The sequence below is a fragment of the Rhamphochromis sp. 'chilingali' genome (assembly GCF_963969265.1).
Source record: "Rhamphochromis sp. 'chilingali' genome assembly, chromosome: 18".
Lineage (NCBI taxonomy): Eukaryota > Metazoa > Chordata > Actinopteri > Cichliformes > Cichlidae > Rhamphochromis > Rhamphochromis sp. 'chilingali'.
Window position 1 is genome coordinate 33015706 of NC_137945.1, and position 25393 is coordinate 33041098.

The 25393-nt window shown below is 43.1% G+C and overlaps 1 protein-coding gene across 1 annotated transcript in view; it reads left to right on the forward strand.

Moving 5' to 3' along the window:
• The window catches only part of LOC308386242 (uncharacterized protein), a 112773-nt gene that overhangs the window by 68387 nt on the left and 18993 nt on the right, over window positions 1-25393 (forward strand). The window lies entirely within an intron of this gene.

The following is a 25393-nucleotide window of genomic DNA, read 5'->3' on the forward strand; positions in this document are numbered from 1 at the left end:
TATCTGTAGTATCCTGTTCCCAATGATGCACTGCTGAGATGTTCTCATGACTAACAGTGTTGCTGTTGACAGGTGTGACACTACTAACCATTCACAGTCTTCCTTCCTAGCAGCACCAGTAGGTATCTTCACCAAATCAAAACGAAACCTGTACTTTTCTCTTCTGTCCAGGTCTCTGTTAACCCTGTGATCATTATCCCTTTCCTTTGCATCCAGGGGTTATGGTGTCACGCTGTCTTCTTTTCCCTGCATCCAGTTAACTCTGTTTTCCTCACTACTGTAGCTGCCTGTCTTTGTTGGAAAATAAAAGCAGGTGTCCTGTTTTTTCACTAAAGGTGTTACGCAATAACAATTCTTACCCCGTCTCCTTGAAGTATAACGGTTCCAAAAGGCCAAACTGTAATTGTTAATTTTGTTGATTTTATTTTCCATGTTCTGTGATGATTGTTGCCTCGGCGGGTTCTCCATCATAGGTAAGTCCTGTTCTAAGTCCTCCTGTGGTTTTGTCTCTCTGTTGTTGTTTTGTGCGGTGTTGTTGAAGCACACATTTGGGTGCATCAGATTCGTTAACGGCTGTTGCTTCAACCATAATTGAGGTGTCACCAGTGTGCTGCAGTTAAATAAAAACCACCTTCTCATTCTCAGCATGAAGTCAGGCTTGTTCTTGGAGTTTGCTAATTAGGCTGTTAAAATGGAGAATGTTTTGGCAGCTTATGCACTGTCCTCTTGGCATCATTAGGTCAGGATGTGCAAGGTGCAAAAGCGGGGGGTTACTCCATCCTCTTATTGCCAACCTTTATCTATGGTCAAAAGCCTTGGGGCAGTAAAAAATGCGATGAGGGTGCAGATATATGGCGATAATTAGTGGGCAGCATTAGAAGCTGTGGTGTCCCGCAGATATTTAGGATATAGTTGGCACTGAGCTTCAAGCATATGGTCAAAAAGTTCTGCGAATAGGTCATAAAAATAGAAACCCTTGGTTCGTGTAAATTTGCCCCCTTTCAAGATCTGGACTGCTGCTACCTTGCAGCATGATCTGCATGTTTTTAGGCTGGGTATAGATTAGTTTGAGTTCTGAAACTCAACAGATCAAAGCTTTTGGGCAGTTTTCTGTCAAGTTCACATTTTTAATAAAATACTGTATTTGTAGCAGTGTCACTCAGTAACATGTGACTTGAGTTGCCTGGGGATTAGTCCTGCTTGTGGCAGCCAGGAAGTGACTTGTTTTAACGTACCTGGATTTTAGAAAAAGTGTAACTTTAATAGGGAAAGAGTTTCCAGCCCACTGGGGCAGGCTTGTTTTTACAGCAGCCAGATGAGGAGTTGAAATAAAATGCACTGACGCTGCTGCTTTTGTGTGTGGGTGTGTGCATGCAGCCTCCATGTGTGTTTGTCTCCCATTAAAGTGTATATCTAAATTTAGGCATACGTGCATGTGGCTCTGTGTTTGTGTGTGCAGGTTTCTGCTTTCTGAGACGAGCTAAAGTGTTCTTTGTGTGCTGCTGTGATTTATGGAGATTCAGAGTTGCAGAGGATTCATTTCCTTGTCCTTCCTTTCCTGTCTCTGCCTCCTGTCGGAGGCTGTAATGAGGACTGAAGTAGCCTTCAGCTCGCAACAGGAACAGTACAGTGTTGAACCTAGCTATTAAGCTGCTTTGATCAATGCCTTCCCACCACACACACACACACACACACACACACACACACACACACACACACACACACACACACACATTGAAACATTGTGAGTGCTTATTGCGTTCTGTTTGTGTTTCGTTTCATTAGTTGTGTCTGTGTGTGATATTTGCTTGGTATTCCCGATGCTAGATATCCATATATTTGTGTTGTTGTTTTGAAAGCTTGTAACCAGCATGCACTGCTGAAATGCAAGACAAGTAACAGCATTAAATGTCCAGCATCAGATTAAGCTTGCATGAGTCCCTGTGCATGCATTGGTAGATACGGCTGCGGGTGTGGCGTGCGTGCTCGAGTTATTGCACATACATGAATAAAGTCAGCTTTTTATTTCCAAAAACAGCCGATGGGAAGGTGAGAGCAGGTGATGAGTTTTTGTACTTTATTGTAATCAAAGTCACATGATGAAATCGTGTTATAACCCATGAAAAATGTTTCATGTCATTGGACTGAAGAGTCCGTGTGGCTGTTTGTTTGAGGTGTGCACAACTCAAGTACACTGTCAAACACCAGGGTTCCCAACAGGACACAAACAACATTAAGGACTGCCTTAAAGGGCTTAATGAGTGTGGAGAAAGTATTCCGATTTGTGTTGCACTTCTTGGATGAAATTGTTCAAGTTGTTACCTCCTGGATTTGGCAGCATGGACGCCTCCGATTTACTCAGCAGTATGTAGTGGTGGTTGAGTCTGGAGCATGCATGAGGCCTTAGAAGCATAGCGAAGCATTAGCGAAGACTTGGAGCCGGCAGTGGTCGCTATGGCTCGTCGGATTACGGCAGTCAAGGAGCTTCACACATTGCCTGGTAAAATCCAGAGAGCTGAAGGAGTTTCATGAGGAGGAAGATGTACAGGAGCCTATAGCACCACCTCCTCAGCCAGAGGAACAGGGCTGGCATGCCCAACCTTTGTTCCCTGCGAGGAGCTTGGCTGTGAGGAAAGGAAAGAGTAAGCCCCAGAAACCGCTAAACGCAGCAGCCCAGTCCAGTGAGAGTTTCCTCACGAGTGTCCCCAGAATGAGGTTGACTATCGTAACAGGTTGTCATGTCTTTTATTCAGGCCAGTGCCTCTATATGTGTTTTTGCTGTGGGTGATATGAATGTGGATGTATCAAACAGTAGCTCTAGTAGTGCTTTCGCCTGATAATAGCTACACCCATAGCAGTGAGGCATGGCACACAACATCACTGTACCTGCACAGCTGAGGCCATGACTCTGTAGAGTCTATGAGTATTAGTTATGAGCTTGTTTTTACTGAGCATGTGCCGTCATCTCTAAATTTAGGCAATGTTGCCCTTCCAGCTTATTGCATGGAAAAGTAGACTGGCTGGGTAAGGTTGAGCTACATCCTGGTGCATGTAATGATGTCAGCTGTATAAACCCCAACATGGGGCTGAGTTTTGTTCTTTATATGAAAATATTGTGGAGTCCTTACTTGTGTAAGACTGAAATGTGCTGAACCAGGTTGGAATGAGAGCTTCATGCTGAGGCCAGAAGGTCTTTAAAGCTAGGGCGGAGTCAGGGAGGCATAAATATGTTCCTCTGTTTAAATATGAGAAAAGCACAAATGATAATTTAAGTATATGTTTTAAAAGGAATGAAGACACTGTGAGATCTCAATCCCTGGCAAACAATGGTGAACAAGTTTGTCAATGATTTCTAGAAAGTAATCAAAAGAATGAGTGATGTTACAACATCCACCAGCTAATATTGATGGTGTTAGTGGTTCGGAGGAAATGACTCGAATGTGGCAGAAACATCTCTGCGATCTGTATGACTGTGCCGGCGTCCCAGCTTTGGACAGGGTGAAACTGATAATAAGGAAGATGTTACAGTTTCTTCAGAAGAAATTTATGACGCAAATAGAACATTAAAGACAAAAGGCCACGTGGGATGGATCAGACATCTGCTGAACATTTGGAATTTGCTCAATTCTATCAGCTATGTTAGCACCCAACATAAAAGACAAAGCTGACCAAATAAGCAGCAGGGATAACTATCGGCCCATCTATTATGTTGTTCAAGGCCTTTGAAAGGACTATTTTACGTTTTGTCTTGACCTCTGAAAACCAGTTTGTTTTTAAATCTGTGCCTTTGTGTAAATGTTCTCTTGCTATGGACCCTTGTATGTCTTTAACAAAGTGAACTAACTAACCAACGCTATGGATGTGTTGTTTCCAGTGTGCACACAAAGGCAAAGATTGAGTGCAGCTGGCTATGTCTTCCCTCTTTTTGTAATGAGATCCTTTGTGTGTTCCCAGGGGTGGATCTTTGTCACCAAGAGTGGTATTTAAGTCTTATACCAAAGATACGAAGGCATGTGGAGCACAATAAAGAACGAGGAGAAAGATGTTGTAGGATTACAGAGTAGAGCATGTGGAGTCGGATAAGAACCTGATTTTGGATGAAATCAAGAGCAGAGCAGGGACAGAAACAGGAAAAGAATAAGAAGGCAGAGGAAGAGGAGGTGCCGGGGTACGGTGTACTGTAACCTCAGTGTATTTCTGTTAAAATTATTTTTATATCTTTTAAGAATTTAATGTATTGACTAGCTGTGCCACTAACTCACAAAAACCCGGTTAGCCAAGTATAGCCAGCTTTCCAAGAGTCAAAAAGACATTCTGGGCTCGTACAACCTTCTGAAAGGGGTCACTTCAGTTTCTCGGCAATGTAAGAGGAGCCAAAGCTCAGGACCTAGTTTCAGATTCCTCTTTTCAATTTTGTTTCTCCACCACCTCCAAGCTTACCTAGAAAAAGTCGAAGCAGGCCAAAATAACTGGGAGGGACATTCAGGCCACATCACAACAACACCTTCCCTCCTCTCCCACCCATACTCTCTCAGACAGACTGAAAACACAGGTGCCTTCTGGGATAAAGAGCACAAACATACCACTGCTGTGGCTCTGTCTCCCAGCATAGACATGTACAGTACACAAATGACTCATCAAGCTATTTAAAGACAACACTAATCCTCAAAAGGCAGACGGGCAGGCGTAACTGTACTGTATCAGCAGTCTATTTTTACCACATAGTGCTTTTCACTGTTGTTTAGCTCTGTTTCATTAAAGCGCAGGCTGTTAGATGGTAACCCAGAAGGGACATTCGCAGAGTATGGCCCTACGGACCAGGGTGAGCTAATGTCTTTTGACAGTTTTGGGGGAAGTGTTAGGATTTGCCTCGTTGGCCCCACTGTAGGAGTCGACAGCAAACACTAAGACAAAAAAGCAAGTCACTTCCAGGTTGGTTCATCAACAGAGTCACAAAGAACAGATTTAAACCCCATGCAGAGATGGCTTCAGGCCACTAGTGTGGGCTGTGCTTCAGATTTAATACAATTTGATATTGGCTTTTTAAAAAGACTGCACATCTACTATTCTTGTTTCTGTGACTCAACTAGATTTTTACTATTTTTTTGACAAAGTCAGACATGAATGATACTTTCCAATTAAAATTCATTTGCTTTCACATAAGGCCCTTTTTAGGAATAATGCTAAACTTGCAACTTGCCTACACAAACTAACTATAGATGTATATCGCAGTAAACTTGCGCAGTAAACGCAATGGATTTTGCACATGTTGCAATTTAAGTACAAAAACACACTGGTGAGGGAACAAATACAACATGCTGGTAACGAAGTCCTGGGCTCACTGTAATGCCACATTTTAGGGAACTTGCAAATGCACTTAGTGAAAGTAAACAGTTTAGCAAGAAAACCAGATTAATGTTGATTTGGTTAGAGTTCAGTCTGAGACCCAAATGCTGATCCATGAATAAAAATAGATTACATTTTAATGCAATAAAATAGGCGTCATTTAACATTTCAGTCACAAATAATAGATGCATCCATACAGTCCATCCAACCTTTTTTGTATTTCATATGTAATGATTACCGTATTTTCCGCATTATAAGGCGCACTTAAAATCAACAGTGTGCTTTATGTATGAATTCTGGTTGTGCTTACTGACCTCGAACCGATTTTATGTGTAAAAATCAAAAATCTGTCAACAATGTTTTAGTACGACTTTGGTAGCTACGAAGCCGCACCGCTTGATGGATGGTTGGAGCATTACAGCTGCCACAGTCAGGAGCCTCACGGAGTAATCTGGGTCCTAAACTCCATAAACTTCAGGTCCCAAAGTCAAACAATCACTGCAGCATCACTGAGAGTTAAAAACTGTCTAAATTCTTTCACCTTTAATAAAATGAACAGCGTTGCTGCTTTACCAGGTGTAACAATTAAGTTTAACATCCAGGCATCCATGAAAACAGAATTTATTACATTTAACAGAGTTAGAAGTTAGCAGGAGGTTAGCTCACTAGTTTCCACCTAAACATGATATAGCATGTTCTGACTGAGATTTCTAAAGCATTCAAACGTACAGCTCTGCTATCACTTCCAGCATAAATGAAGACAGAAAACTAAAGAGCAGTGATGTTTGTAGGGTTACTGAAGTTACGTGATCGCTAGCAACACAGCTATGTTAGCATAACATAAACAGTGACGCTGGAGGATGAATGCTAACTTTTTTCACTCACTAATGTGAGGATTCCCGATGGTGCAATCGCAGGATGCTGTAAATGGACCAAACTTCAGTCAGGAGAACAACTGAGATAATCCATCCACAATACGAGGTTAGTCATTAATGTACTGCAGCAACATGGGAATAGAGCAGCTGCAGAGAATTCAGCATTAATGAATCAATGGTACGGAAGTGGAGGAAGCAAGAAGAATGAGTTGAGTAAAGTTTGACTTATCTGACTGTTTTGTTTCACTTAATGAACCTTATGGTCTGAAAAATTCGGTACAAGATTACCTGCTTCGCTGCACAGAGATTTATCCATCCCAGAATTCAATTCATATTTTTTATACAGCGTCAAATCACAACAACAGTCGCCTCAAGGTGCTTTATATTGTAAGGTAGATCCTACAATAATACATACAGAGAAAAACCCAACAATCATATGAGCAGCACTTTGGCAACAGTGGGAAGGAAAAACTCCCTTTTATGATTGTATAGTCATTTAATTTCATGGTCCACTGAACATTTTAAAATATTTCTTGTTCATGTTACTAAGAAGGTCAATGTTGTTAATTTAGCAAATCCTTTTTCATTGTTATTGTTTTCATCTGTGGTATCTTCCATAGTATGACATTGGATTTGGAATTTGGATGTATGAGTGTATGCGTCTGTCAAGAGACACGAGAGAAAAGTTGACAGGAACGTCTGACTTTCCTAAAATTAAATCGGTTCAAATTCTTTAAAGTTACTGAGCAGATCTTGGCCTCTGTCCATGGTGCTGAACCTCCACATGGAGGGAGCCAGCTGTCAAGCCTGTGTTCCATTACCTTCAGCCTGTCAATGCTCCATTACTCACTGTTATAATTATCCCTTCAGATAAGAGGCACCTTTGTTTCAGAAGTTGTAATTATTTCAGAGGGTTGTGAAATGTAATCTGGAGTTTTTGCTTTGGCCTGACAGAATAACCTTGAACTATATAGAACATATAATTAATGTCTTTTGCTCACTTCCAAAAGTTTTCCGCTTTAAAAAAGTTGACCTGATTTCCAGGGTAATAGAGCCACTTCATGCTTAGGTGGCAGAAAAGTTTTCTTTAAAAAGGCAGGCCTGTATAGGACAGTGTGTTATATGTTGGTGTCCAGTTCATTCAGCTTTGCAGGGGAGGACAAATGAGTTTAATGTAGAACGTTGGGATGTTAGTCCACGAGTGTCTATAAACTCAGGTCCTCTCTTTCTAAAAGTCGCACTGAACCACATGAGAGTTCTGTGTGTGCTCAACAGCTGCTGAATGCAGATGAATGTAAAATAAATGTTTAAACAAAAGCATCTGAAAGCCTAAGATTCTCCTGGCAGGCAGACAGAATTCAGAGAGACTACGAGAAAAGAAAATGACAGGAGACTGACAGATGTAAGACAGAGCATGGTCCAGAAAGACAGGACATGGACAGAGGCAAGGAAAAAGATAGACAGGGAAGCAAATAGGTAAAGAAATACACGAGGTTTTGTCAGGAATACATTTATGGATGCAGAAAAGGAGATGTCCTAGAAAGAAAGGCAAATAAACAGCATGTATATAAACAGGTAAATGGGCAGATATGTAGACTGAGCCCCCGTGTGGTGTCACCCATGTCCAGCAAAAGGCAGACGATAAACTGACCCTAGTGTAACATCATATTTCATGAAATTCCACGGATTTGTAGCAAATAAGCAAATAATCTGTTTTGTCTTTTTTGGCTCCTTAAGCAAAAAGTCTACTTACCTTGTTAAAAAAAAAGTAGAAACTGTGGGGATAAATTTAAAGGTCTAAATGACAGGCAAATATTTCAGATCCAGAGAAATCCATTATTTGTAAGGATGGAGCGGCACCACTGCATACGGCGCTTCTGGGAAAAAATGCTTCTTAGAAAGACCTTTTCCTGAATCGTGACCATAACGATTTCTCCGTTCATCTAACATTTTAAACACAATAACGAGGGCTTTCATATTTGACATGCAATGAATCCAGCGAGTAGACAGGACAAGAAACAATAAGCCAGTCAGTGCTATGTATGGTACCAACACTTGTTAGCAGGAAAAAGGAGCAACCGTTTATATTGACAGGTGCTGTCACTATAGCTAAGACTGCTGTTTGTGTTTGGACTCCTTTGCTTCACAGCCCAGTCAGTCTGCTTGGACCGCTGCACGTTTCCCTTTTGATCCCGGTGGGATATGTTTCTCTCCGGGCCGTCCCTAACAGACGGAGCAAAGTCAAGTACAAAGAACCCTAAAAATCCTGTCAGATATCAGGCAAAGAGCATTCAGCACCAACACTGAAGCTGTTCTGGAGGCTAACCTTTAACCTTCAGTCAAGATCACCCTACTTATTAAAACAGGATCCTTTGATTGAAAAGATGCAACATTCCTGTAGCTTCTCCTGCCTTTATAAGATAACTCTTACACTGAGACGGGTGAGGAAGTGGCACTGTGCACGTCCTTCATCTTCATCCAGCAACAGGTTAAATAGTCCAGATCATTTAATACAACTTTGTTTAAACTTCATTAAATAGAAATGTGAAAAATAAATGGATACAAGCTTAAGTTGAAGACTTGTTAAGTTGTAACGAAGCATCATGCTAATTTGATACTTCAGTATTTCACTTCATCTTGATTTCCTCTCCTTGAAATGGTCACACAGACGTTTGCTAATCTTGAGTTACTTCTTAAAACTGGATTTTAAATGGAGGGAATGTAAGATGTCAATGAAAGTCATCGTTTTTTAAAGGTTTCATTGGCAGAAAGGTAGACATAGACAGACAGAGACACTGGCTCTGGGGGAGGGACAACAGGAAGCATAAGAACTGATCGGGCAGTTGCCATAAAGGTTGAGGATCAGGTATTGTTGTAGTCAAAGCACTCAACAAAAACCAACACTGACGAGACGTTTTGATGGTATGGTTTTTGTCAGTTACAAAGACAGAATTATGACATTGCCTATTGAATTGTTCCGTTGCTTTATTGGACAAGGTCTCCTTTTTGCTGCCATTTTGCCGAATTACCAACAAGAGCCTCAGGTCACCAGAGAACATTTTACAACGTTTGTCTGTGGAACAAACAAACAGAAAACACAACACAGTGCTTGATGTGAACTGTAAAAGCTCAGAAACAGTCAGAACCTTTTTCTGTATCCTAGCTATGCAGAAGAAGTAAACAGGGCAGCTTTTCTCCCACAATGGCATCAAAAATCAGTTTGGTTGACAGCATCAAGATGCACACATTCTGCATGTGCAAAGTTCCTGGCATCACACTGAGATGTTGAAGTCTTTCAGCTCTGACAGTTACCTGTGACAGTCAAAGGTACGAGGATAATCTTCCTACAGCCTGAAAGAGCGTGATGCTAAAGTAGCTGTTGCCTTTTTCACTTGCGACTGCCTGATTAGTGTCTGACTCTGACACAAACTAATCCAGACTGGAGGGCTGAAGTTAAAGTCAGGCTGGTTTTGACTAATGACACCAAACAACAGAAACAGCAGGCTAGCAAATCGAGCAAATCCACATCCAGTCAGTTTTCTTTCTATTTAATTTGTATCATAGCTTCCAAATGTGCCACAGTTCCCAGGCCTGTAACTTCTTATGATATCATGCTATCTAGGAATCCAGTGCCCTTTAAAGCAGATTACATGTATCTGTGAAAATCAAACCTTTGCTGTAGCCATAGTTTTTCCAAGTATGACAGCGTTTTAGATAAATTACACTTTGGTAGTTTGGTAAATAGCAGCTCGCTTTTTATTAAATTGACTGTTTTTCCTGTGTGGATGACAGAAAAACATTGTTTTACTGGTGTTGTGACTCTGGGCACAGTTTCCACACATTTCCACAGAATGCTCGTTCCACTTGATTTAAAGGATAAATATCCCCGTGCTAAAAACTTTGATATGTGGTGTATATGAATAAAAGCTCGTAACATCCAGCAGATAATATCTTTAGGCACGTTTATCAAAGAGAGGATGTTTATTAATGACCAACAAACTCCAGCAGTGATGTAGTAAGGAGTTAATTCACTGTTGGACGTCCTCGTCATTCATTAAGAATTATCTGTAATTTCTGAAGTGTATAAAAAACCAAAAACAGCACTGATAGGATGTTGGTGGTAAAGATACTCAAACTTGGGTTTTGATCCAACCTCCAGCTTTCTAGAAATCCACATTCTGTCCGTACATTTGCTACAGCCTCACATCATTTAAATGCCACGAATGCCGGAGAGATTCATCGGTTTTCAGCAGATTTTGAAAACTGGCTTCATGAGTAAATCGAGGATAACGTGACAGACGTGGCACTCCTTATTAATAATAACAAATTGGAATGTGACATTTTCCTGTCACTGTGTGTTCTGTGGATGTGTTCAGTCTCTCAGCGTCGTGGATCTGCATTGAGTTTGGTTAAAATCTGCACCGCTGTCCATCTAGGCTGAAGAGCTGCATCGCCTCTGGGTCCGTGTAGGCAGGAGGAGCAGGAAACTGCCTTTGGGTGTGCTGTAGATGTCTTAGGACGTCTTGTGTGTTTAAAGCGTATATGAATATACATATCTGAGAAAGCCAGAGGGAGTTACTGGATGTGGCTGAAACAGCCGAGGGCGTCGGATTCAGATTCTGCATTATGAATGACAACTTTACAGGGAGTGCAGAATTATTAGGCAAATGAGTATTTTGTCCACATCATCCTCTTCATGCATGTTGTCTTACTCCAAGCTGTATAGGCTCGAAAGCCTACTACCAATTAAGCATATTAGGTAATGTGCATCTCTGTAATGAGAAGGGGTGTGGTCTAATGACATCAACACCCTATATCAGGTGTGCATAATTATTAGGCAACGTCCTTTCCTTTGGCAAAATGGGTCAAAAGAAGGACTTGACAGGCTCAGAAAAGTCAAAAATAGTGAGATATCTTGCAGAGGGATGCAGCAGTCTCAAAATTGCAAAGCTTCTGAAGCGTGATCATCGAACAATCAAGCGTTTCATTCAAAATAGTCAACAGGGTCGCAAGAAGCGTGTGGAAAAACCAAGGCACAAAATAACTGCCCATGAACTGAGAAAAGTCAAGCGTGCAGCTGCCAAGATGCCACTTGCCACCAGTTTGGCCATATTTCAGAGCTGCAACATCACTGGAGTGCCCAAAAACACAAGGTGTGCAATACTCAGAGACATGGCCAAGGTAAGAAAGGCTGAAAGACGACCACCACTGAACAAGACACACAAGCTGAAACGTCAAGACTGGGCCAAGAAATATCTCAAGACTGGTTTTTCTAAGGTTTTATGGACTGATGAAATGAGAGTGAGTCTTGATGGGCCAGATGGATGGGCCCGTGGCTGGATTGGTAAAGGGCAGAGAGCTCCAGTCCGACTCAGACGGCAGCAAGGTGGAGGTGGAGTACTGGTTTGGGCTGGTAGCTTGTGGGGCCTTTTCGGGTTGAGGATGGAGTCAAGCTCAACTCCCAGTCCTACTGCCAGTTTCTGGAAGACACCTTCTTCAAGCAGTGGTACAGGAAGAAGTCTGCATCCTTCAAGAAAAACATGATTTTCATGCAGGACAATGCTCCATCACACGCGTCCAAGTACTCCACAGCGTGGCTGCAAGAAAGGGTATAAAAGAAGAAAAACTAATGACATGGCCTCCTTGTTCACCTGATCTGAACCCCATTGAGAACCTGTGGTCCATCATCAAATGTGAGATTTACAAGGAGGGAAAACAGTAGGGCTGCTCGATTATGGCAAAAATGATAATCACGATTATTTTCACTGAAATTGAGATCGCGATTATTTGACGATATTTATTTAACCCTTTAAGACCTACTATAGAACCAAGTCCACCAGAGCTTATATTATTTTTTTTACATGCTGTAGTGCCATTTGTGGGAGCATTTCAAGTTGCTATACATCAATACAACTGTTATAGCCCATATTTTAATAATATGTATGCATTAAGTCCATAGTAACTACATAAATTGCAAAAAAGTGCAATAAACTACAAAAAAAATTGAAAATCGCTTTTGTTTTGTTTACATATATTTCTACTTGGAGAAATTTAAGAGGTTTATCCCTCAAAACTTTAAATACAATAAAGTTGCAAAAAATAGTTTCCCACCACAGGAAATTTATTTTGAGTGTCTTCATAGTTTTATTTTGGAGATACACCAATTTTTATATATTGCAGGAAAAACAAAAAACAATCCTATGATGCAAATTTGCAAAGAAAACAGCAGGTGCATCATTTCACTGTGGGAAGTGTTACGAACAGCTGATCGGATCGGCAAAGCGTGTTTCTGGAATATTATGTTTTTGTTCCTGCAAGCGCTTTTTATGCAATTTTTGCAAAGCTATATGTGGAAGGAAACCGTGACCGAGGACAAGCTGATGGCATCAGATGTAAGTACAACTCCTCCGGTTTCATATGCAAAACAAATTATTGCGCTAGCTTACACGGTTCAGGTTCTACAGGGATTTAACAGTAGTTACGCAAAACGGAGCGTGCTGCTCTGACCGGCTTTAAAGGGTTAACAATGACTTTAAAAAATAATATAAAATAGTGTGCAACACCACTGAAGATTTTTTTTTTTTAAACTCTCAAATAACTTCTGCTTAGCTTTCCGAGCTTCCCTCGGGTCCTCTTAATCAGCGGTCTCCAACCTTTTTTGCCCCACGGACCGGTTTATGCCCGACAATATTTTCACGGACCGGCCTTTAAGGTGTCGCGGATAAATTAGGGAGGGGCTAATAATCGGCTCAGTCATTTTTAATGATCGTTGAAAGCCCAGATCGTAATCGTGATTAAAATTCGATTAATTGAGCAGCCCTAGAAAACAGTACACCTCTCTGAACAGTGTCTGGGAGGCTGTGGTTGCTGCTGCACGCAATGTTGATGGTGAACAGATCAAAACACTGACAGAATCCATGGATGGCAGGCTTTTGAGTGTCCTTGCAAAGAAAGGTGGCTATATTGGTCGCTGATTTGTTTTTGTTTTGTTTTTGAATGTCAGAAATGTATATTTGTGAATGTGGAGATGTTATATTGGTGTCACTGGTAAAAATAAATCATTGAAATGGGTATATATTTGTTTTTTGTTAAGTTGCCTAATAATTATGCACAGTAATAGTCACCTGCACACACAGATATCCCCCTAAAATAGCTAAAACTAAAAACAAACTAAAAACTACTTCCAAAAACATTCAGCTTTGATATTAATGAGTTTTTTGGGTTCATTGAGAACATGGTTGTTGTTCAATAATAACATTATTCCTCAAAAATACAACTTGCCTAATCATTCTGCACTCCCTGTAGATCAGACACTTAGAGCTGCTTCATGAGTTGCAGGGCCGCTGGTTATGTTGGTACTTAATAAATAGGAATGAAACGCGCTGTCTCTTATGTGCTGTTTAGGGACATTTTCAAAATTGTCCTTTTTTAGATCATTAAGTATTGAGACAAACTTTGAACAGTTACCTGAAGCGTACAGCCTGGTGTAACACGATGGGCTAATTTTAATACAGAAACCCTTTGACAGCTTTTATTAATCAAAGCTTTGCTGTTATATCAACATCTTTACCACCAATAGTTTAGTATAATTTTTATTATTGGGAGCAGTGAAACATGGAGTAATGATTAGGATTGAGCTTGTACACTACCGGTATTATCTTTCATTTGAGACAGAATTGATTTTTCATGGACGTCTATGTCACAGTCCTTATTGGTTTCATGGAGCCAAAGTGATAAGTTCAAAAACAAAAACACCTCATTTAGGCATTGAACAAACTTCATACAGCACTGTCCTGTAGCTCATACTAATCCAGCTGTGCACAAGTATTATTACTTATTATGGACAGTTCAGGAGATGATGTGTACTTACAGTGATCAGTCAGCGCATTAAAACCAACATAGTGTGGCGGGGCGTGGTCTGCAGGGCGTGGTCTGCGGTGCCGCTGCAGGGGAGGCGGACGCACCTGAGCGGCATCCGTAATCACGCCTCGCCAGCGTAAAGAATGAGCCAGCTCCCGAATTGTTGTTGTCGTTGGAGTGTGTGGCTGTGAGCTGCAAAGCTGCAGCCGACTGTGTGTAAAATCAACAGGGTAATAATAAAAGAAGTATGCAGCAAAGCATGTACGTGTGGGCGGGTCTGTCGGGGATCATTTACACCCTGTTTCCACCAAAACAGCTTTGGTCTTTTCTGGCTTTGGCATAGGACGAGTGAGCGTCCCACACCAGAGATCCTTGATTAGAGTGGCATCTGTGGCATTTTCAGGTAGGCTAGCAGCTCCACCTTTCAGATTTTCAGTGCAGCTCTTGTATAATTTGGCACATCTCAGCCTTTTCTTTCTCTTCCCTGTCTTTAAGAATGGCTTCCTGACAGCCACTCCAGACCATTTCTGACTTCAGTGAACAGTAGATGGATGCATCCATGGATTTTGTTGATACTTTTAATCTGCTGTAGTTTTTTTAGGCCTGCACACATCCTGATATGTTATCTTTTTGGCTAATAGATCTCGTTTGTACTACTTTAGAGTCAGCTGATTAAATTGGAACAAACTGGAACCAATTGCTCTGAAACTGATCAGGTAAAAGCACTGAACTAAAATGAGTGAAAATTCATCAAATGTCCAAATAAACACTTTGAAAGAGCTTCAAAGAGTCTGGAGGACTATTACACTTTAAAAATTACAAAAGGGTTTGGCTCCTTTGGATGTGAGATTTAAAGGAATGAGGGGTGGCTCGATTCAGATTTTACCCAGTGTCACAAATAAGTCTTCACACTGTCGGTCACAGTTCTGAGAAGAAGAAGAAACGACTATAATCCCCTTAAACAGCGAAACAAAGGACATATTCCCATGTTTTCAGAGCAGTCGGATTTTGCCTGATGCCTGTGATTAATACCAAGACACTGACTGATCTGTTTAACCTGCAGCAACAGGCACAGAAGATTAGTGGAGTGGAGTTCCTTCCCCGTGGTTTCCAGAATATTAATAACGTCCCCCTCCTCGTGCAGACGCACTGTCTTTCACTGCCGTCATCCTCCCTCCATCAGCCCCTGGCTCACCACCATCACTACCAAACACTCCCCCAAACCATTTCTGCCCCAACCCCCCGCTTGGCTGGAGCCAGCAGGCTGATGAAGAAGCCAGTTGCTATAGAAACAAGAGTCAGTTGCTTTGGTGACTAATGTGAAGAAGGGCTACCGAGGAAACAATAGATGTTTAGTGAGAGTCTGGCTGTTGTGATGGGCTGGGAAGGAAATGCGATTGAGCTATAAATAAACTGGACTAAAGACTGTCTCCTTGCATCATCACCGTCTTCACCGACGCCCTGCTGAGATTATTCTCCTCTTCCTCATTATCTGTCATCATCATTCCATCTTTGTATTGCAGTCTGTCAGAGGGGAATTAGCTTACAGAAAATTCCTGGCATATTCAGGTGACTTGAATCCTGCTAATTTCACACAACAGCTCATGACTAACTTGCATAAAAAGCCATATGTAAAAAAACAAGGCTTTTTGCTTGGAAATAAACTATATTGTCAAAAGTGTTAGCTCATCTGCTTCAAATGCAAATTAACTTGAGTGACGGTCCATTCCCATCCAACCAAACATTTTTGACCATTTGTGAGATCAGACACCGATGTTGGACGAGGCGATGTTGGACGAGGCGATGTTGGACGAGGCGATGTTGGACGAGGCGATGTCGGCGACCTTTCAGTTCAATGTTATTTACACAGCGCCAAATCACAGCAAGTCGCCTCAAGGTGCTTTATATTGTAAGGTAGAGCCTACAATAATAAATACAGAGGCAACCCCAACAATCACATGACCCCCTATGAGCAAGACCTTTGGTGACAGTGGGAGGGAAAAACCGGTCTCAGGGAGGGGCGGGGCCATCTGCTGCGACCGGTGGGGGAGCACTGTGCACCTCAGCATCTGCTGACCCCAGTCTGGGATTTTTATCTGGCCTACTGCTTCGTGGCAGAGTGGCTGTTGTTCCCAGTCACTTCCACTCTGTTATAATGCAACTAACACTTGACTGTGGAATATTTCCTAGTGAGGAAATTTCATGACTGGACTTGTTGCACACCTGGTATCCTATAAAGGTACCAGGCTTGAATTCACTGAGAGCCGCCCATTCATTCACAAATGTTGGTAGAAGCAGTCTGCATATGTAGGTGCTTGGTTTTATACCTGTGGCCATGGGCGTGATTGGAACAGGCAATACAGTGTATCTATCATCCACCATGCTACCTGCTAATGTGTCTTTTTTGTAATCACTCCTTAAAGAGTAACTCCATGGTTCAGCCAATGACACTAAAGGGGAGACGTTGCATTAAAATAACAAGAAGAGCTTCCAGCTGAAGTGTCAGCATTAGGAGGGAAAACGTACCTCATATGTGACTGGACAGGTGTTAAACGTGAAAAACAGATATATTCAGTGATACTTTGTACCACCTTTCTCTCTGTGGGGTTTCTGTTGCTTCGAAACCTATTTCTACAGAAAAGTTTCATCACTTTTTATCCAGCTTTTAATTTCCTGGTACATCCACAGCAGACCAGCCTGTGTTAATGTCTGTAATCATCAGATACTGCTACAACACGGAGAACTTCCAACTTCTGATGTCTAAACACCTGCTGGAGTAGATATATGATTTTAGGTTGCCACTGGTTACCAGGCTTCTAGTCCTCTATATGGCCTGAGGGGACAAACGTAAGAGTTGTGCAAGGAGGCAGAACACAAGTGCCGAATGACAGAAACAATATCCTGAATCATACCTCCTGCATGCAGGGCTGTTCGATATAACGATATATATCAGCTGACGATATAAAAACGTCTATCGTTTCATTTTACGCTGTCGTTTGTTTCGTGGTGTCGCAAAATAAACTGTTTACGGGAATATTTGTTCATGGTTCTGATGGTCGCTGTAGTGGCTACATTAATTTATTAAAGTTCTCTCTTTCTCTTATATTTAATATAACCACACTACGGACGGACAAGCGCTTGTTTTTATGCGTTGTCGTTAGCAACAACGACGGTAAAACCATCGCCTGTCCGCTTGTTCCACATAAACCTTTCACAATAAAGCTCAAGATCCTGTTGAGACTTTTCAAAATAAACTGAATCACGTGAAAGATGCAGATTATTTACGGATGAGAAGTAAAAAAGAGCCGCCAGGTGCTAAAAAATAAACCTTAGAACAGGTTAGAACAGGCTTTTCCCCGCAACACGCCGTGTAATAAATACTCACAAAGAAAACAGCGTACGTTACAACTTATGTCTAAAAATGTATCGTTTCATGCATCGGCTAAAACACTCGACTCCGGGTAAAGGACGCCCAGCTGGAAACACTTCACGCAAGTCGAAATTCACAGAATTTACAGAAAATGTTTGTGATTTATATCGTTATCAGGACGATAGATGTCTTATATCGGGATATGAGATTTTGGTCGTATCGCACAGCCCTACCTGCATGTATAACTTACTGCTGCGTCTTCAGGTGCAAAGCTTTGTTACGAAACTGAATTGATCCTGTTTTCTGTTGGTCATTTTTATTTTTGCAATGAAACAACGCCCACATGCCGTCTGGCTTGCTGCTGGTAAATTTATTAAACTAGAATGTTTGGATCATCCAACTTTTCTTATGTTTTCAACTAAAAATGTGAGAAGTTTGACCTTTTAACCTGCTTAAGGCCTCATCAGCTAAGCTTCTAGCTAGCACCGCTCTGAGGCTGTTGTCCAGTGTTGACAGATTTGTGGCGCCGATCCAATACTGGTACCATAGTCACAGCAAGAGGACTGTAAGGCACATTGGGATGTTTGCACGTATATGCAGAAAATCTTGAATTGGTGTTTTATTGATCAATCAAAGCTGTTTTCTGTCACTTTCAGTCTGCATCACTAAAGCCATTCAAACATGCCACTGAGCTGTTTTCCTGGCCACAGCTTTTGTCCTGTCTGTATGCCATCCTAGTGGCCTGCACGGGTTATTAGGCACAGCCTCTCTGTCACCCAGTGGGATTATATAACACTGTATAGTGAGTGTGTCTGCGTATCTTTGTCAGCCAACCAGTCAGACAGGGTGAGGTCATCAGTTTGTTGGTGTGTGTGTGTCGTTGTCCCCATGGGACTCTGGCATCAGTTTTGTACTTCAAGAGGCAAGCAGGCAGAGAGAGAAGAATTGTGCCCAAAGCAAACATGACACATGTGATGCACAGAGGCAGTGACGGTCCGTCAGCCTCGAGCAAGTCTGCCTACCTGCCAAGCACGTCTACCTGCCTGTCTGTCTTATTTTCCAGGTGCGATGTGGAAAAGGCGACAGAGGCGCCGACTGTGGTGACATTTTGCGATGCAGAAACAGAGGCAGGCTGTGTCTGACGTTCCCGTAACGCGACGGAGGTCGTTGGCATTCTGGTGGAGACGTGCTTTCTCGGTTTGGCGGCAGGCTGCTTTTTAATGGAGGAGCCATTTTAGTTAATTGACGGGTAGACCGAAGGAAGGAGGCAAACTCGGATCGCTTGTGATCCCATTAACCACATAATGCGTCAGACATACGCTAGACAAACAGGGCAGGAGAGGGGCTGCAGTTGGAAGGCATTCTGGTATCTCTTTATTATTGACCGATCCCCTGAAGTGACCAGAAGTCACAATGAATTGAGTTCTCGCCCTGGGTAGACTCATGCATGATGTAACCTCCTAAGCAATGAAAGGATACGTCAGTCATTGCAGTATTCAAGCATATTTATGCATTTGGTGATGAAACGAATAAAAATCATGCGTCATAAACGATGTATTTGAACTAAAACTGCTAACTAACGAGGAAGGTGTAGCTCAACGCTGCCCACACTCCTCTGAACTCTGGTTTTTCCTCTGTGTTTCCTCTGCTTTTGTGCTGGTAAGGTTTAGTTTTTCATTGAAGGAGGAAGGTCTGCATACCTCTCTGTTCCACATGCCAGCTTGGCACGAATCCTTTTTCCAGTGAGTGGAAACAAAGCTCTCATTCATTTACTGTTTTATGAAGCGGCGCTTCCTCTGGCTATGGAACTATTTGCAGTTGTGCTTTTGTTTAGTAAACCATTGCAGCTCCATCATTTCACTTAATCCTCTCTATTGTTGTGAGACCCACTTGAAGCGGAACATTCAGAGATGACGCTGAGTAGCTGATCGTTAAAGTCACGTTGTTTTAGATGCACTGCCCTCCCAGAAACACCGGGAGGACTGCATTGTTGTACCATCCATTAAGCTAACAGGCAGCTGGTCACAAACTGAGGCAGAGGTGCTTCTTCTTGGCTGGTCGATGGTAAATGCATTGGTTCTTAAATAGCTCTTTTCTGCTCTATCTGAGCGCTGTGCTCAGTATCCTTTCCACATTTCCTTTTCCTCTGTGTTGTTTTCCTTCACTTTTCCAATTCTGATTCCCTTTTCATGCTCTTGTCTGTCTGCATACTCCTCATCTTCAGCCCTGCCACCTCGCTCTGTCCCCGTGTGCCTGTCTGCTTGTTATAAATCATGGTTTCCTGCTGACACTCAGCCCTCAGTCCAAACCGGCAGCCGCGGGAATGAGTGTAACCGCCGGCTGTTTTGACTGGCACTGGACACACACATATCAAACTAAAACCATCACACTCTCCCTCCAGTCCACCGTTACTTTTGCACCACATTGCGACCTTTACCTCAGATTATCTGTTTACGCACGATAAACTTCATTGTTTTGTCAGGCGATACTAAATAAAGGCGTGCTACCAAAAAAGGCCTAGAGACAAAAACGCTGAAGGGAGCACCGTCTTTGTCACCTGCCGTCTTGTTTTGATCCATGAAGCTGTGGGACATGTTTCAGAGGGATCTATTTATCCAGCACAGGCCGGATTCTTCTGTAGCTGAGGACAGATTTGTGCTATTTTGGATGTTCTTGACATTTTGCTGTGAAGTTGTCACTGTACTGTAAAATAAAACGATAAATGTGATGAATCCTGTCCATTTGTTCAGCCCCAACAGCTCCAGTAACACTGTGCCACGTTTAGTGGAAATTGCAGTTTTTGTGCGATGATGATGATGAAGCGAAATGGAGCTGAAAGTGTTTGCGTGCAAGAAGCCAACGCTTACAGGCTCGACTGTTTGTGCGCGTTAGCCTGAAAGTGTGTAACTGTATTTGCATGGCATGTCTGTCTTTAATGACTCCTACATCTGCTGTGACACAAAGCTTACACGGAAGAATGCACTTTTTCTGTAAGTGTGTGTAAAATCATCTTTTTAGAGGGTTGAAAATCTACATGCTTAATGACATGTGACGCGCACGCACGTGTGTGTGTGTGTGTGTGTGTGTGTGTGTACACGTTGTACTTTTTGCCAAGAGACAGAATAACAGAGAGGGGTCTAGAGGGGGAAAAGAGTGAAAAAGAAAAGTAGATGGGAGGGGGCTTACTCACTCCACCACAGTGGGCGGGTTCCGGGAGCTGGCTATAGCCAATTGACTTCCACAACTGGGTCACATGACAGCTCCAATAATGAGTGAGAGAACCAGAGAGAGAGAGAGGGAGCAGGGGAGAGAGCGGCACATCCAGTTCAGCCTCAGTGTGTGTTTGACTTCAGTGTGGAGACACACAGAGACACACCTGGAGTTGCAGAGCGCAAAACGGCAACAGCACAAGACAACAAAGGAAAGAGAGCGAGACAGGCGGAGTGGTAGAGATTACCTCTTAGACACCTGAGACAGCTGCAGGCTTGGAAACAAAGAAAGGGGAGAGAATAGAGAGACAGCATGTCTTCTCTCTCTGATCAGCAGCCTGGCTCTCCTTTCTCAGAGTACAGTGAGCTGTGCAAGGTGCCGTCCCTGTCGCCCAGCGTGCCAGCTCAGAGCTGGGATTGGCAGCACCCCACAGCCAAGGACACGGGTACCCCGAGGGGCTTGGTGGTAGGCGACAGACCTATGGCTTCAGACGGACTCACAGATGAAGACAAGCTTTGCTTCTTTGAGCGTCCAGACAGAGGTGGCATGGACGCAGAGCTGAAGGTGCCGGTCAGAGTTGGGGGCATGTCGGGAAGCACTTCGATGGGCAATGCTTCCCTGGGCAGTGCAGGGGACAGCCCGGACAGCCCTCTTTCCTCCTCGCCATCCCCCTCCCCAGCCTCCCCAGGAAGAATGCCCTCTGCCATGGGATCTGGTGGCAGGGTCCCTCTACCACCAGTTCCTGGATCTCCAGCCAGGTGTATGGAGCTGCCATCGCCTACTAGTGCAGTGCCTCCCCACTCAGTAGGAGCCTCATTGACAGAGGCTTCTCCAGTAGATGGAGACTCTCCATCCGAACACTGGAACAGCTCATGTTTTGCCGAATCAAGCACAAAAGTTGCCATGCCCCAGGTGGCCCCCAACTACTGCGTCATAGGAGTAGTCAGTGACAACCACTTGGAGAGGGCGGATGAGAATGTGGCTGGAGCCGGTGTAGCCTCGGGAGCTCAACAGCTGTCAAAGGGCTCCTCAGTGCACAACAGTGAGGAGGAGATGGAAGAAGAGGAGGAGGAGGAGTTGGCGCCCTGTTTTATTGGGCGAGCTGAGCAGCAGAGGAAGGCCATGAGGCGAGCAATGTCTGAATGTTCCCACCTGTCGGTACCCACCAGTCTACAGCTCCCTGATAAATACCCCTGTGGCGACGAGGCAGGGCTGGACCAGGTGGCGTCACCTTTAAGCGGTCTTCGTCGCTCACCGCACTCCATGAAACGCTCGCTAACTGTTGCCGAAGATCAGCCCCCTCCCCCCACGCTCTCAGCAGCTGGTGCCACACATATCGACCTACGGCAATCCCCACCCGAACCCCGCCTCTGCCTCTCCCCATTTCCTCCTTTGAGGGATGGCAGCGCTGGCTTCCCACTCTCTCCATTAGAAGCCCCAGTGGAGGGTTTTGGGATGGAGAAAGAGGCAGGGGGCATTGTGCTTCCAGTGCCTCTCAGTCCCAAGGGGTTCAGCAGCTTGAACGCTGGATCTGCTGAAGCTCTAAGCTCACACAGTGATGAGAAAGCTGCTAATTCTAACAAGACTGTAGAGTTTGATGGGAGTAAAGAGGATGCTGAACTGAACACTGGTGCAGATTTAACCTTTAGAGTTGGAAACATATCAACAAAGGCACAGGACATTGATGACGATGATGACCTTGACACTGGTGTCTATAGCAGCCTCTGCCTGAACTCCAGCACTAACCCCTTCATGACAGTGGATGGTAGGTGGACACCAGTCTTGTCTTTTAATACCAGTTTTAAAAGACCAGTGGCAGATCTGTCAAATGAGGAAACTTAGTTCTGTTAAACTGGTGCTATGTTAATACAGTGTCATGGATGTAAACGTCTAATATATAGCTATGTAGGTTTTTATGGCTATCTGTTCATTGTTGTCATTTTCAAAGAGGTAAAGTATGCATGGCTGGAGAATGCAGCAGCTGAAATGGAGAGTAGAAAACAAGCAAGAAAATTAGCAGGTTGACATCTTGATTAAGTTGTCTTCTGTCAGACTGCCGTGAATCAGACAGCATGGCTTCCTTGAATGTTACTGTAGTAGAAGGATCTGAGCTCGTGAATGGCTCCGGGGGAAGCTGCCGAGCCAGACGAATAGGGAGAGTGCCAGACGGGAAAGAGATGGGGAGCAACAAAAGAGAACGAAAAGCTGAGAAAAGTCGACAGCAGTGGGAGCAGCTACCCCTCGCACCCCACATGGGCTCATTAAAATTCCACGATGGTAGCATCTGTCTGGTTGTGTTGGTCTAGCACACAGTGTGTATTTTAGCTACAATTGTTGTGCGTGGAGTGAGTGAAGAAAACAAATGAGTGTGTCCGTGCTTGAAACAACAGGTATGGAGCTTTGAATTTCCCCCGTCTGGCTACCTGTACGTGTAAGTGGATGTGCTCGTGCTAATGCAGCACAATGAGCTTGCAGGGAGAGGTTGTGTAGCAGCGTTCCCTCCGGCTGACACTGGGATTCGGGGTCGGGATATAGCACAGCTTGTTAAAACTGATGGTTGTTCTGTCTTTGTCCAGACTCATTTCCTCTCGTTCTCTGTGCTTCCATCACGCTCTCCATCTCGTTCTAGCGCTTTCTCCTCTGTTCCTGTTACTTTGAATGCTCATTAGATTCCCGGTGAGGGCCGGCACAGCCAAGATGGCTGAAAGCGGGTCACCGTCATATCCAAAGATGACCGTCACCAAAACGGGGTCACAAACTTTGAAACTTGGACCATCAGGGTGGGGCGTTTAACAAGTCTCTCCTTTGCTTTGTCTGCTTTTTCTCTCTGTGGCTTCTTCTGCTCTCTGCTGCTGCTGGCCCAGAGAGTGGCAGAGGCTTCCAGCCAGGCCAATGTAGGCCAGTAATGTTTATTTCTCTGCACCCCCTGAAGTCCAGAGTCATTTAGCTACAGGTTGTGTGTTGTATGCATCTGTTTGTTTTGGTTTACCAAGGTCATGGAGATATCTAAACTTAGAAAAATCGCTTTACTTTCAAAGATTCTTTTTGTTTTTTGTGATACTGTATTTCAGGGAAGTGCATGAATCTCTATTGTATTAACCACAAATCTGCATTGAGCTGCAGCTTGGTCATAGCTCCATCTCTCTGGAGGGGTCATCGGGGTGACGATGAGCAGATTTCATACAGAAAAAGATGAAAGGGGGTTGGGAAAGGGAACAGGCAACAAGGCAAAATGCATGGTGACAGTGATACAAACGAGTGAGTACAGCATTGACGAAGAGCAGGAAGTGAAGGATTTAGACAGTAAGGTCTGGGATGTGAGTATGGGGAAGATGTATAGAATATGAAGATGGGAAGGAATTTAAAAAGAAGAAAGATTTGTTTTTTGATCCGCTTGTGGCAGAAATATGGCCCCAAGCATCGAGCAAATGGTTCCATGGAGTCTCCAGTGCAACTCGACCCGATCATGTTAAAAGCATGGCGCTGAAAGCATTTACAGGAAAAGCACGTCTTTGATAACACAGACTCACACCCCTCCCCCAGAGATCAGATAGTGCAGCTTTTATTATGTCATTTTTATTAGTAGTTGTTATTGTTGCTGCTTTTGGACAACCTCAGAAGCTTAGTGTCCAAAGAAACTGAGCTCAGTCTTACAGCATCTCAGTTCGGAAAATCAATCATGCAGTTCAAAATACATAACTACGATTTTAACTTGAACCAATTAGTGGTGCTAAGTGCTGGAGGCGCAAACATGGCCACATTTATATATACGGTTGCATTGAACATTACAATTCAATTTTATTTATACAGCACCAAATCACAGCAACGCCTCAAGGTGCTTTATATTGTGAGGTAGACCCTACAATAATACATACAGAGAAAAACCCAACAAGCACTTTGGCGACAGTGGGAAGGAAAAACTCCCTTTTAACAGGAAGAAACCTCCAGCAGAACCAGGCTCAGGGAGGGGCGGGGCCATCTGCTGCCACCGGTTGGGGTGGTTGTTACATAATGATGTCAGCTGGCAGTGAGCTAAAAGCTCTGAATGATGTCAGTGAGAGTACAGAAGCCCCTCCTACTTCCTGTTCAAATGTTCTTTTGTAAGGGGCATCCAATCTGGAGAAAGCTGTCGCAACTCAGTCAAAACACAAACATTGTATCCACATTTAGTATAATTTTTTTCTTTTACCAGGATAAAAAAGAAACAACAACAAAGAAACCCGTTTTCACATTTAGTAATACCGTCGTGACCGTAGTGTTGTTGCTACCATGTGCTTTTTGTTTAGTTTGGTTATTTTACCCCTGCTTTTAATGTCAGTGACCCAGACCTCGATGCAATAACTGAAGAAGGAAGTAATCTAAGATTTTCAAATTAATACCCCAATATGGAAAATATATATATATAAATCTTATAAAGTTTGTATCTGTCTTGCGTGAAACTTATATGAAAAGCACACAAGAGTGAAAACAGATATAAGATCCCTAGAAAAATGATATAAATGAAACTTGTATGTTTTGGATAAGCCTTCTATGATTCACTATATGAAGCAAGCTAAAGCTGATGCAAGTCTTTCACAAGCTTTTTCTGTTTCTTTTCCATATGGGCCAGGAGGCTGGGAGTAGCACAGGTGGCCACCAGCATTTATTTATTTATTTATTGTTAAATGAGGCAGTAGTAACGATATTTAGACCAGAGGATGGAGTGCTAAATTCTTTATTAGCATTAGCATTG